Raw genomic sequence first — 14587 nt, 5'->3', positions numbered from 1 at the left:
AACATGGATGCAAAAATTCTCAACAAGATACTAGCAAACCTGGTCCAACAATACATTTAAAGATTTATTCACCACGATCGAGTGGGATTTATTCCCGGGCTGCAGAGGTGGTTCAATATCTGTAAATCAATCCATGTGATACATCACATTAATAAAAGAAAGGATAAGAACCACATGATCCTCTCAATAGATGCAGAGAAAGCGCTTGACAAAATACAGCATCCTTTCTTGATAAAAATCCTCAAAAGAGTAGGGATGGAAGGAACATTCCTCAAGATGATAAAGGACCTATATGAAAGACCCTAATATCATCTTCAATAGGGAAAAACTGAGAGTTTTCCCTCTGAGGTCAGGAACAAGATAAGAATGTCTATTCTCAGCGAACATTAACAACTCAGGCAACAACAAATGTTGGCAAGGATGTGGAGAAAGAGGATCTCTTTTGCACTGCTGGTAGGAATGCAAACTGGTACAGCCACTCTGGACAACAGTATGGAGGTTCCTCAAAAAATTAAAAATAAAACTACCCTACAACACAGCAATTTCACTGCTAGGTATTTATCCAAGGGATACAGGTATGCTGTTTCGAAGGAGCACATGCACCCCAATGTTTATAGCAGCACTATTAACAATAGCCAACATATGGAAAGAGCCCAAATGTCCATTGATGGATGACTGGATAAAGAAGATGTGGATAAAGTATTACCTGGCAATCCAAAAGAGTGAAATCTTGCCCTTTGCAACTATGTGGACAGAACTAGAGAGTATTATGCTAAGAAAATTAGAGAAACACAACTATCATATGACTTCACACATATGAGGACTTTAAAACACAGAACAAATGAACACAAGGGAAGGGAAGCAAAAAAAAAAAAATAAAAACAGGGAGGGGGACAAAACATATGAGACTCTTAAATTTGGAGAACAAACAGAGGGTTATTGGAAGGGTTGTGGAAGGGAGGATGGGCTAAATGGGTAAGGGGCATTAACAAATCTACTCCTGAAATCATTGTTGCACTATATGCTAACTTGGATGTAAATTAAAACATTAAAAAAAAAAAAGAATGTCCATTCTCACCACTGTTATTCAACATAGTGTTGGAAGTCCTAGTCTCAGCAATCAGACAACATAAAGAAATAAGAGGCATCAAAATCAACAAAGAAGAAGTCAAACTCACTCCACAGACAACATGATGCTGTAGTGGGAAATCTGTAAAAGTCTACTAAAAAACTGCTAGAATTGATACACAAATTCGACAAAGACAATGGATATAAAGTCAATGTACATAAATCTGTTGCATTTCCAAACACCAATAATGAAGCAGCAGAAGAGAAATCAAGGAATCTACCCCATTTATAATTGCACCAAAACCCATAAGATACCTAGGAATAAACCTAACCAAAGAGGTAAAAGATCTGTACACTTAAAACTTAGAAAAGTTATGAAAGAAATTGAATAAGACACAAAGAAATGGAAAAAAAATTCCATATTCATGGATTGGAAGAACAAATATTGCTAAAATGTCAATAATATCCATAGCAATCTATACATTCAATGCAGTCCCTATCAAAATAACACCAGCATTCTTCACAGAGCTAGAACAAAAAATCCTAAAATTATATGGAACCAGAAAAGACCCCAAACAGCCAAAGCAATCCCGAAAAAAAAAAAGCTGGAGGCATCACAATCCAGACTTCAAGCTGTAATCAAGACAGTATTGTACTGGCACGAAAAACATACATGTAGATTAATGGAACAGAATAGAGAATCCAGAAAGGGACCCAAAGATGTATGGCCAACTCATCTTTGACACAGCAGGAAAGAATATCCAATGGAAAAAAGTTCTGTAAAGTAAAAGTCTTCAGCAAATGGTATTGGGAAAACTGGACAGCAACATGCAGAAGAATGAACCTGGACCACTTTCTTATACCATACACAAAAATAAACTCAAAATGGATGAAAGCCCTAAATGTAAGACAGGAAACTATCAAAATCCTAGAGGAGAAAACATGAAGTAATCTCTTTGTTCTCAGCCATAGCAAATTCTTACTAGACATGTCTCCAGATGCAAGGGAAACAAAAGCAAAAATGAACTATTGGAACCTCAGCAAGATAAAAAACTCCACAGCAAAGGAAACAATAAACAAAACTAAAAGGCAAATGACATATCTGATGGGGGAAGATAATTGCAAATGACATATCTGATAAAGGGTTAGTATCCACAATCTATAAAGAACTTCTTAAACTTAACCCCCCAAAAAACAAATAATCCAGTGAAGAAATGAGAAAAAGACGTGTACAGACATTTTTCCAAAGAAGACATCCAGGTGGCTAATAGACACATGAAAAGATGCTCAACATCACTAATCATCAGGGAAATATAAATCAAAGCCACAACAAGATACCATCTCACACCTTAGTGTGAATACCATTTCACTTTAGTCTGAATGGCTAAAATTAACAACTCAGGAAACAACAGATGTTGGCAAGGATGCAGGGAAAGAGGAATCCTTTTGCACTGCTGGTGGGAATGCAAACTGGTATAGCCACTCTGGAAAACAGTATGGAGGTTCTTCAAAAAACTAAAAATAGAGCTACCCTGTGACCCAGCAATTTGCGCTACTAGATATTTATCCAAAGGGTACAAAAATGCAGCTTCAAAGCGACACATGCACTGCATTCCAACATTTATAGCAACACTATCAACAATAGCCAAATTATGGGAAGACCCCAAATGTCCATTGACGGATAAATGGATAAAGAATATGTGGTATATACATATTTACAATGGAATATTACTTGGCAATCAAAAAGAATGAAATCTTGCTTTTTGCAATGATGTGGAGGGAACTAGAGTGTATTATGAGAAATGAAATAAGTCATAAAAAGATGAATAACATGAATTCACTCATATATGAAATTTAAGAAACAAAACACATTAACATAGGGGAAGGGAAGCAAAAATAAGATAAAAACAGAGAGGGAGACAAATCATAATAGACTTAAATACAGAGTAAAAATTGAGGATTGCTGGTGGTGTGTTGGGTTGGGGGAAGGGCTGAATGTGTGATGGGCATTAAGGAGGGCACTTGTTGGGATGAGCACTGGGTGTCATGTAAGTGATGAATCACTAAATTCTATTCCTGAAACCATTGTTACACTATAGGTTAACTAACTTGTATTTAAATAATTTTTTTTTAAAGTAATAAATGAATTCACTAAAGTACTGGGTAGAAAATTAATACTCAGAAACCAGTAGTGTTTCTACATACTAATAACAAAGTAGCAGAAAGAGAAATTAAGAAAACAGTTCTACTTATAATTTCAGAAAACAACAAAATACCTAGGAATAAACTTAATCAAGGAGGTGAAAGACCTGTATTCTGAAAACTATAAAACATTGATGAAATAAATTGAAGATAACACAAACAATTGGAAAGATTCCATGCTCATAAGTTGGAAGACACCACATAGCCAAAACAATCCTGAGAAAGAAAAACAAACTGGAGGTATCACAATTCCAGATTTCAAGATAATATAAGACTGTAGTAATCAAAACAGTTGGGGACTGGCACATACACAAAAGACATAGATCAATAAAGTAGAACAGGGAGTCCAAAAGGAAAGCCACCCTTATATGATCAACTAATCTATGACAAAGAAGACAAGAATACAGTGGGCAAAAGACAGTATCTTCAAAAGATGATGCTGGAAAACTGGAACAGCTACATGCAAAAGAAGGGAACTGGACCACTCTCTTTCAGCATACACAAAAATAAACTCAAAACGCATTAAAGATCTAAATGTGAGACTTGAATCCGTAAGAATTCTAGAAGAGAACAAAGGTAGTAACTTCTTTGACATTGGCCATAATGACATTTTTCTAGATAGGTCCCATGAGACAAAAGAAACAAAAGCAAAAATAAACTTTTTTAAAAAAAATTTTTTTTTAAATTAAAAAAAAAAAATTGAGGCTACATCAAAATAAAAATCTTCTGCACAGTGAAGGAAACTACTGACAAGAAGACAACCTATTGAATGGAAGAACTTATATGCAAATGATATATCTGATAAATGGGTAATATCGAAAATATATAAAGGAGTTATACATCTCAACACCAAAAAACAAACAAACAAACAAACAAACACAGTCCAATTAAAAAATGGTCAGAAGCTTAGGATCCTGGGAAGATGGCGGTATAGGAGGACGCTGGGCTCACTGGGCGTCCTGCTGATCGCTTAGATTCCACCTACACCTGCCTAAATAACCCAGAAAACCGCCAGAAGACTAGCAGAATGGAGTCACCAGAGCGGCCAGACTAGAGGCCCATGGAAGAGAGTAGGAAGGGTGGCAAGGCAGTGTGCACTACACAGACTGGCGGGAGGGAGCCAGGGCGGAGGGGCGGCCCACTGGCCAAGCAGAGCCTCCAAGTCTGGTTGGCAAAAGCAGAGGGGCCGGACAGAGTGTGTTCTGACAGCAAGCAGGACTTGACATCTGGAAGGTTATAAGCTAACAGCTCTGCTCGGAGAACAGGAGAGCTGGAAGACAATGGGAGGGAGAGTTGTTGAGCCCCAGGTGACAGAACTCAGCTTGGCGGGGAACAAAGGCTCTCACCAGCGCCATCTCCCTCGCCCATCCCCCAGCCAAAATCCCAAAGGGAACCAGTTCCTGTCAGGGAACTTGCTTGCACCGCACAAACACCCAACGCTGCGCTTCTGCGGATCCATCCCTCCGGCGGGTCTGACTCCCTCCCTGTGCTGCAGGGCCCCTTCTGAAGCAGATCTCCGAAGGAAAAGTGAGCTGAGCCTGCCCCTCCCGCCCCTGTGCACTTTGCCGATCCACCCCAGCTAATACGCAAGATCCCCAGCACCACAAGCCTGGCAGTGTGCAAGTAGCCCAAACGGGCCACGCCACCCCACCCCACAGTGAATCCCGCCCGTGGGAGAGGGGAAGAGAAGGCACACACCAGTCTGACTATGGCCCCAGTGGTGGGCTGGGGTAAGACATCAGGTCTGACTGCGGCCCCACCCACTAACACAAGTTATTCCAGACAGCACAGTGGAAGTGCCCCGCAGTTCCACACCACTCCAGGGACTACCCAAAATGATGAAACAGAAGAATTCCCCTCAAAAAAAGTCCAGGAAACAACGACAGCTAATGAACTGATCAAAAACAATTTAAACAATATAACAGAAAGTGAATTTAGAATAATAATTCATAAAATTAATCGCTGGGCTTGAAAACAGTATAAAGGACATCAGAGAATCTATTGCTACAGAGATCAAGGGACTAAGGAACAGACAGGAGGAGCTAAAAAATGCTATCAATGAGCTGCAAAATAAAATGGAGACAACCATGGCTTGGATTGAAGAGGCAGAGGAGAGAATAGGTGAACTAGAAGATAAAATTATGGAAAAAGAAGAAGCTGAGAAAAAGAGAGATAAAAAAAACTCCAGGAGTATGAGGGGAAAATTAGAGAACTAAGTGATGCACTAAAGAGAAATAATATATGCATAATTGGTATTCCAGAGGAAGAAGAGTGAGGGAAAGGTGCTGAAGGTATACTTAAAGAAATCATAGCTGAGAACTTCCCTGATCTGGGGAAGGAAAAAGGTATTGAAATCCAAGAGGCACAGAGAACTCCCTTCAGACATCACTTGAATCGATCTTCTGCACGACATATCATAGTGAAACTGGCAAAATGCAAGGATAAAGAGAAAATTCTGAGAGCAGCTAGAGATAAACGTGCTCTAACATATAAAGGGAGACCTATAAGACTCATGACCAATCTCTCTACTGAAACTTGGCAGGCCAGAAAGGAATGGCAGGAGATCTTCAATGTGATGAACAGAAAAAAATATGCAGCCGACAATCCTTTAATATCCAGTAAGTCTGTCATTTAGAATAGAAGGAGAGATAAAGGTCTTCCCAAACAAACAAAAACTGAAGGAATTCATCACCACTAAACCAGCCCTACAAGAGATCCTAAGGGGGATCCTGTGAGACAAAGTACCAGAGATATCGCTACAAGCATGAAACCTACGGACATCACAATGCCTCTAAACCCATATCTTTCTATAATAACACTGAATGTGAATGGACTAAATGCGCCAACCAAAAGACATAGGGTATCAGAATGGATAAAAAAACAAGATCCATCTATTTGCTGTCTACAAGAGACTCATTTTAGACCTGAGGACACCTTCAGAGTGAGAGTGAGGGGATGGAGAACTATTTATCATGCCACTGGAGTCAAAAGAAAGCTGGAGTAGCCATACTTATATCAGACAAACTAGCCTTTAAATTAAAGGCTGTAACAAGAGATGAAGAAGGGCATTCAGGGTCTATCCATCAGGAAGAGCTAACAATTATAAATGTCTATGCGCCAAATACAGGAGCCCCCAAATATATAAAACAATGACTCACAAACATAAGCAACCTTATTGATAAGAATGTGGTCATTGCAGGGGACTTTAACACTCCACTTACAGAAATGGATAGATCATCTAGACACATGGTCAAGAAAGAAACAAGGGCCCTGAATGATACATTGGATCAGATGGACTTGACAGATATATTTAGACCTCTGCAACCCACAACAACAGAATATAATTTCTTCTCGAGTGCACATGGAACATTCTCCAAGATAGCTCACATACTGGGTCACAAAACAGCCCTTCATAAGTATAGAAGAATTGCAATCATACCACGCATACTTTCAGACCACAATGCTATGAAGCTTGAAATCAACCACAGGAAAAAGTCTGGAAAACCTCCAAAAGCATGGAGGTTAAAGAACATCCTACTAAAGAATGAATGGGTCAACCAGGCAATTAGAGAAGAAATTAAGAAATATATGGAAACAAACGAAAATGAAAATACAACAATCCAAATGCTTTGGGATGCAGCGAAGGCAGTCCTGAGAGGAAAATACATTGCAATCCACGCCTATCTCAAGAAACAAGAAAAATCCCAAATACAAAATCTAACAGCACACCTAAAGGAAATAGGAGAACAGCAAAGACAGCCTAAACCCAGCAGAAGAAGAGAAATAATAAAGATCAGAGCAGACATAAACAATATAGGTCTAAAAAAACCTGTAGAGCAGATCAACGAAACCAAGAGTTGGTTTTTTGAAAAAATAAACAAAATTGATAAACCTCTAGCCAGGCTTCTCAAAAAGAAAAGGGAGATGACCCAAATAGATAAAATCATGAATGAAAATGGAATGATTACAACCAATCCCTCAGAGATACAAGCAATTATCAGGGAATACTATGAAAAATTATATGCCAACAAACTGGACAACCTGGAAGAAATGGACAAATTCCTAAACACCGACACACTTCCAAAACTCAATCAAGAGGAAATAGAAAGCTTGAACAGACCCATAACCAGCGAAGAAATTGAATCAGTCATCAAAAATCTCCCAACAAATAAGAATCCAGGACCAGATGGTTTCCCAGGGGAGTTCTACCAGACGTTTAAAGCAGAGATAATACCTATCCTTCTCAAGCTATTTCAAGAAATAGAAAGGGAAGGGAAACTTCCAGACTCATTCTATGAAGCCAGTATTACTTTGATACCTAAACCAGACAGAGACCCAGTAAAAAAAGAGAACTACAGACCAATATCCCTGATGAATATGGATGCAAAAATTCTCAATAAGATACTAGAAAATCAAATTCAACAGCATATAAAAAGAATTATTCACCATGATCAAGTGGGATTCATTACTAGGATGCAGGGCTGGTTCAACATTCGCAAATCAATCAATGTGATACATCACATTAATAAAAGAAAAGATAAGAACCATATGATCCTGTCAATCGATGCAGAAAAAGCATTTGACAAAATTCAGCAACAAAAACCCTCAAGAAAGTCGGGATAGAAGGAACATACTTAAAGATCATAAAAGCCATTTATAAAAAAACCCACAGCTAACATCACCCTCAATGGGGAAAAACTGAGAGCTTTTTCCCTGAGATCAGGAACACAACAGGGATGTCCACTCTCACCACTGTTGTTTAACATAGTGTTGGAAGTGCTAGCATGAGCAATCAGACAACAAAAGAAATCAAAGGCATCAAAATTGGCAAAGATGAAGTTAAGCTTTCACTTTTTGCAGATGACGTGATATTATACATGGAAAATCCAATAGACTCCACCAGAAGTCTGCTAGAACTGATACATGAATTTAGCAAAGTTGCAGGATACAAAATCAATGTAGAGAAATCAGTTGCATTCTTATACACTAATAATGAAGCAACAGAAAGACAAATAAAGAAACTGATCCCATTCACAATTGCACCAAGAAGCATAAAATACCTAGGAATAAATCTAACCAAAAATGTACAAGATCTGTATGCTTAAAATTACAGAAAGCTTATGAAGGTAATTGAAGAAGATATAAAGAAATGGAAAAACATTCTATGCTCATGGATTGGAAGAATAAATATTGTCCAAATGTCAATACTACCCAAAGCTATCTACACATTCAATGCAATCCCAATCAAAATCGCACCAGCATTCTTCTCGAAGCTAGAACAAGCAATCCTAAAATTCATATGGAACCACAAAAGGCCCCAAATAGCCAAAGTAATTTTGAAGAAGACCAAAGCAGGAGGCATCACAATCCCAGACTTTAGCCTCTACGACAAAGCTGTCATCATCAAGACAGCATGGTATTGGCACAAAAACAGACACATAGACCAATGGAATAGAATAGAAACCCCAGAACTAGACCCACAAACGTATGGCCAACTAATCTTTGACAAAGCAGGAAAGAACATGCAATGGAAAAAAGTCTCTTTAACAAATGGTGCTGGGAGAACTGGACAGCAACATGCAGAAGATTGAAACTAGACCACTTTCTCACATCATTCACAAAAATAAACTCAAAATGGATAAAGGACCTGAATGTGAGACAGGAACCATCAAAACCCTAGAGGAGAAAGCAGGAAAAGACCTCTCTGGCCTCACCCGTAGCAATTTCTTACTTGACACATCCCCAAAGGCAAGGGAATTGAAAGCAAAAATGAACTACTGGGACCTTATGAAGATAAAAAGCTTCTGCACAGCAAAGGAAACAACCAACAAAACTGAAAGGCAACCAACGGAATGGGAACAGATATTTGCAAATGACATATTGGACAAAGGGCTGGTATCCAAAATCTATGAAGAGCTCACCAAACTCCACACCCAAGAAACAAATAACCCAGTGAAGAAATGGGCAGAAAACATGAATAGACACTTCTCTAAAGAAGACATCCGGATGGCCAACAGGCACATGAAAAGATGCTCAACGTCGCTCCTCATCAGGGAAATACAAATCAAAACCACACTCAGATATCACCTCATGCCAGTCAGAGTGGCCAAAATGAACAAATCAGGAGACTATAGATGCTGGAGAGGATGTGGAGAAACGGGAACCCTCTTGCACTGTAGGTGGGAATGCAATTTGGTGCAGCCACTCTGGAAAACAGTGTGGAGGTTCCTCAAAAAATTAAAAATAGACCTACCCTATGACCCAGCAATAGCACTGCTAGGAATTTACCCAAGGGATACAGGAGTACTGAGGCATAGGGGCACTTGTACCCCAATGTTTATAGCAGCACTCTCAACAATAGCCAAATTATGGAAAGAGCCTAAATGTCCATCAACGGATGAATGGATAAAGAAATTGTGGTTTATATACACAATGGAGTACTACGTGGCAATGAGAAAGAATGAAATATGGCCTTTTGTAGCAACGTGGATGGAACTGGAGAGTGTGATGCTAAGTGAAATAAGCCATACAGAGAAAGACAGATACCAGATGTTTTCACTCTTGGGTGGATCCTGAGAAACTTAACAGAAACTCATGGGGAAGGGGAAGGAAAAAAAAAAAAAGGAGGTTAGAGTGGGAGAGAGCCAAAGCATAAGAGTCTCTTAAAACCTGAGAAGAAACTGAGGTTTGATGGGGGGAGGGAGGGAGAGGAGGGTGGGTGATGGGTATTGAGGAGGGCACCTGTTGGGAAGAGCCCTGGGTGTTTTATGGAAACCAATTTGACAATAAACTTCATATATTGAAAAAAAAAATGGTCAGAAGACTTGTATAGACTTGTTTCCAAAGAGGAGATACAGATGGTTAATATCACTAATTATCAGGGAAATGCAAATCCAAAACAAAATGAGGTATCACCTCATACCTGTCAGAATGTCTAAAATAAAAAAGACAAGAAATAACAAGTGTTTAGAGTGAAGAGAAAATGGAACGCTCATACACTGCCAGTGGGAATGCAAATTGGCACAGCCACTGTGGAAAACAGTATGGAGGTTACTCAAAAAAATTAAAAATAGATATACCATATGCTTCAATAATTCTGCTACTGGGTATTTACCCCAAGGAAACAAAAACACTAATTTGAAGAAATATATGTAGCATTATTTACAATAACCAACATATGGTTGATCTTAAGTGTCCAGTGACAAAGGGATAAAAAAGATGTCATATATATATATTATATATATATATATATATATATATATAATATATATATATATGTCATATATATGTATCGTATATATATGTCTTATATATATATATGTGTCATATATGTGTCATATATATATGTATATATAAAAATATATATATGTGTCATATATATATATACATACATATATATATACATATATATATATATATATATGTATATATATATATAATGGAATATTATGCAGGCATAAGAAGGATAAGATCTTGCCAATTGGGACATTGATGGACCTAGAGGGTATTATTCTAAGTGAAATAAGTCAGACTGAGAAAGATAAATTCCATGTGATTTTGCTCATATGTAGAATCTAAAAAATAAAAAAAATGAATAAAAAAACAAAAATCAAGTCAGACATATAAATATAGAAAACAGACTGATAGCTGCCACAGGGAAGGTGGATGCAGAAGTGCGCACCATGGGTGAAGGGAGTAGTAGATACAGGCTTCCAGTTATGAAATGAATAAGCCACAGAAAAGGCACAGAATAAGGAATATAGTCAATTATATTGTAATAGTGTTATGTAGTGACAGATGATAGCTACACTTGCAGTGAGCTTAGCATAACACAGAGAACTTGCATCACTATGTTGCATGCCTAAAACTAATATTACATTGTGTGTAAACTCTACTCAGAAAAATAAAAAGCATATTTTACATAATGATGCAGTCCATGAAAATGTGTAATCAATGTGAGCTGAAAAATAATTATGCAAATACATTATAAAAGCAATCTACATTTGCCTTTAAAATTGTTTTATAGTAGGAAAATCAATTGATAGAAAAATTATTGAAAAAAGTTAACAACTACTTATGACAAAACTCTTATCAAAATATAACCAGGGGAAATTTACTTCCCTATGCAGAGATCTCCACCAAAAGCTCACAGGGAGAAATATTTTAATGATAAAATTTTAGAAATAATTTCTTCAAACTGAAGCAACTTTAAGTGCCTATTACTACTGTATTCCAGATTGCCTTTGAAGTTCATAGTAAGAAAAGTAAAATATAAAATGTATAAGAATTGGAAAGGAACTAAAACAAAACTTACCTTATTTGAAGATAATATAATCACATACCTTGAAAATTCAATAAACTTTACCTGTAAATTATTAGAACTAATAATGGAGGACAACAAGTTCCTGTAAATCAAATGAATATGAAAAAGTGTTTGCATCTAATATAACAGCTTAAAATGTTTAGGAAACAATGTACAGAAAAGAATACCTCAAGGTAGGAAAAAATTTCTTGAGCCACCAAAACTGTAAAGCAGAAGGTGATAAATGTGACTGCATTAAAGCAACAACAACATTAAGAACAAAAACACTTTTGAATTACAGATATCTGAAGAAAGGAAAAAGACAAATCAGAGTCTTGGAGATGTTATTTGAAATATATATAATTTACAAATTTTTAGAAACCTGAAAATACAAAGATTTGGAAAATTTTATTTAAAAAAAATCCTCAATGCAAAATATTGTAAATTCACAAAGATGAAACTCAAATAGTAAATAAACATGTAAAAGTATTCAATTTCAGTGTTAACCAAGATAATACAAAATTAAGCCCTCCATTGGGCAAAGTAATGGTTCCCAAGGATGTTCCCAGAGACTGCAAATATGCTCATTTATAATGCAAGGAGGAATTAATGTTGCAATGGAATTAAATTTGCTCATCAACTGACCTTGAGATTGTGAGATTATACTGGATTAGTGGAGTAGGCCTAGGTAATCATAAGGATCCTTGCTTTTTTAAAAAAAAAATAATGTTTATATTTTTGAGGGAGAGAGAGTATGAGTTGGGGAGGGGCAGAGAGATGGGGAGACACAGAATCTGAAGCAGGCTTCAGGCTCTGAACTGTCAGCACATAGTCCGAAATGGGGCTTGAACCCACGAACTGTGAGATCATGACCTGAGCCAAAGTCAGATGCTTAACTGAGTAAGCCTCCAAGGCACCCCAATTGTAAGGATCCTTGTAAATGGAAGAGAATGCCAGAAGAGTCAGAGTCAGAGAGAAATTGGATGTCATGCTGCTGGCTTTAAATATGGAGGAAGGGACCACAAGGCAAGGAATGAGGTAGCCTGTAGAAGCTAGAAAATGCAAGGAAACAAATTCTCTTGTAGAATCCCTCGAAGGAATGCAACCAACCCCTAATGACCCCTGGATTTGAGACCCATTTTGGACTTCTGTTTGTTTCAGAACTGGAAAATAATATACTTGTGTTGTTATTAAGCCACTATAGTTGTGGAAAATGGGAAGTGTCATGTATTGCTGGTGACAGGTGATAAATTAGTATGTCTTCTTTGGAGGGCACTTTCACAAGGTCTAATATGTTTATACTCTCAGAACCAGCAATTTTATTTCTATGTATATTTTAGAGAAATTATGACACATAGGGACAAAGAGACACATACAAGAATCACTTAAGAGCCTGCTGTCTTAAGAGAATTTCTGTCTTATTTTCAACATTTCTTCAATGAAAATTCAGAATCAACATAAATTTCTATCACTTAGAGAATGGGTAAGTAATGTATACTTTATCTGATGGAATAGTATACAACAGGCAATGGACTAGAGCTACCTGTATTGACATGCTAAATTGCAAACCTATAAATTTGAGAAAAAACAAGTTGAAGAAACTCTGTGTGTGTGTGTGTGTGTGTGTGTGTGTGTGTATACGCACACACACACATATGTGTGAATTAAAATAACATACAAAATTTTAAAACATATAAAAGATTTCTTTTGTTTTTGAATACATAATTATGTATTAGAATCATCTATGGGAATGTAAAACCAAAGTCAGGATTTTGATGACACTGATAAAGGTAAAGTAAATGTCCAATTATTCAAATTATTTACCTCTGGTGAGGACTTTCTATCCAAACATAGCAGAAAGTAATACCATGATAGTGTATGATATATAAACTAAAATTATTATTGTATATATATATATATAATATAGAAATATATATTTATATATAAAATTTATATTATAATATATATTATACATATAAATTTATATATAAAATAATAATTTTAGTTGAGGGAAATAATTTTTAGTTTAGGCTACACGTGCAATGGCAACCTTAGCTCTGATTAACAAAAATAATAATTACCATACTTGAGTTCACATGTACTCTTTTATCATAACTTGAGGGTTAGAAAAAGAGACAATTCTTACCAAAGTAGTAATCATTTTCTTCCCATCAAATTTCAAATTTCAAATGAGGCAGACTCTAAATAAATAAATTCAAACTGATGTGTGTTATTATTTTATTAATTGGTATAAAATAATTTTTACCCTACCCTGTAGATATATGAATTTCTATACTTGAATTTTTAAAAAATCAAATGATATATATCCAAGACCTACTCACCAACTGGAAAGAAATTCAGTTATTGTCTATTTTAAACATCTCTTCTTTTAAGGTTCACTTCAGAGCATTTGAGATGGGCCTCTGTTTTCCTCCCACCTTAATCATTTCTGGGTGCTTTTCTGGTTCTAAATCAAATATGGACATGAGGAGCTTGGTCCAAACTACTTGCTGAGGACCTGGTATCTGGCTTTCTGGGTTTAATATGCACCATTTCCTTCTTTGCATGCTACTAATTTCCAGGGGCATGTCAAGAGAACAAGATAGTGCTCCCTACCCTTTGAAGGAACCATGAAAATATTACCCCTCGGTATTGGGGAATCATGGTTTTCTGGAGGGGGGCATTTGCTTTCACCTCAATCATCTTCCCTGAAGAGTTCCCTCCAAACTTCATTCGACTTCATTGAATCTCTAAAAACAGATATCACACTTCATTTTGAAGCTATTGGATACTAACATCAGTCACGTTCATGATTTTTTTTAACCAAACAGAAAACTAATATATAATTTATTTGGTAAGATTCTTGGTCTATTCTTCAAAGAAAACTGTGGTAAATTGTACTTTTAGGAAGTTTAATCTTTCTGAATGTTGCGTACATGATATATAGATTTACTTAAGCACTTTTAACATTATACATACTCCTAATTGTGCCAAACTTAATGCCAGAGAGCTTCA

This window comes from Panthera leo, chromosome A2, assembly GCF_018350215.1.
Source record: "Panthera leo isolate Ple1 chromosome A2, P.leo_Ple1_pat1.1, whole genome shotgun sequence".
Taxonomy (NCBI): Eukaryota; Metazoa; Chordata; class Mammalia; order Carnivora; family Felidae; genus Panthera; species Panthera leo.
Note: the sequence above shows the minus strand (reverse complement) of the source record.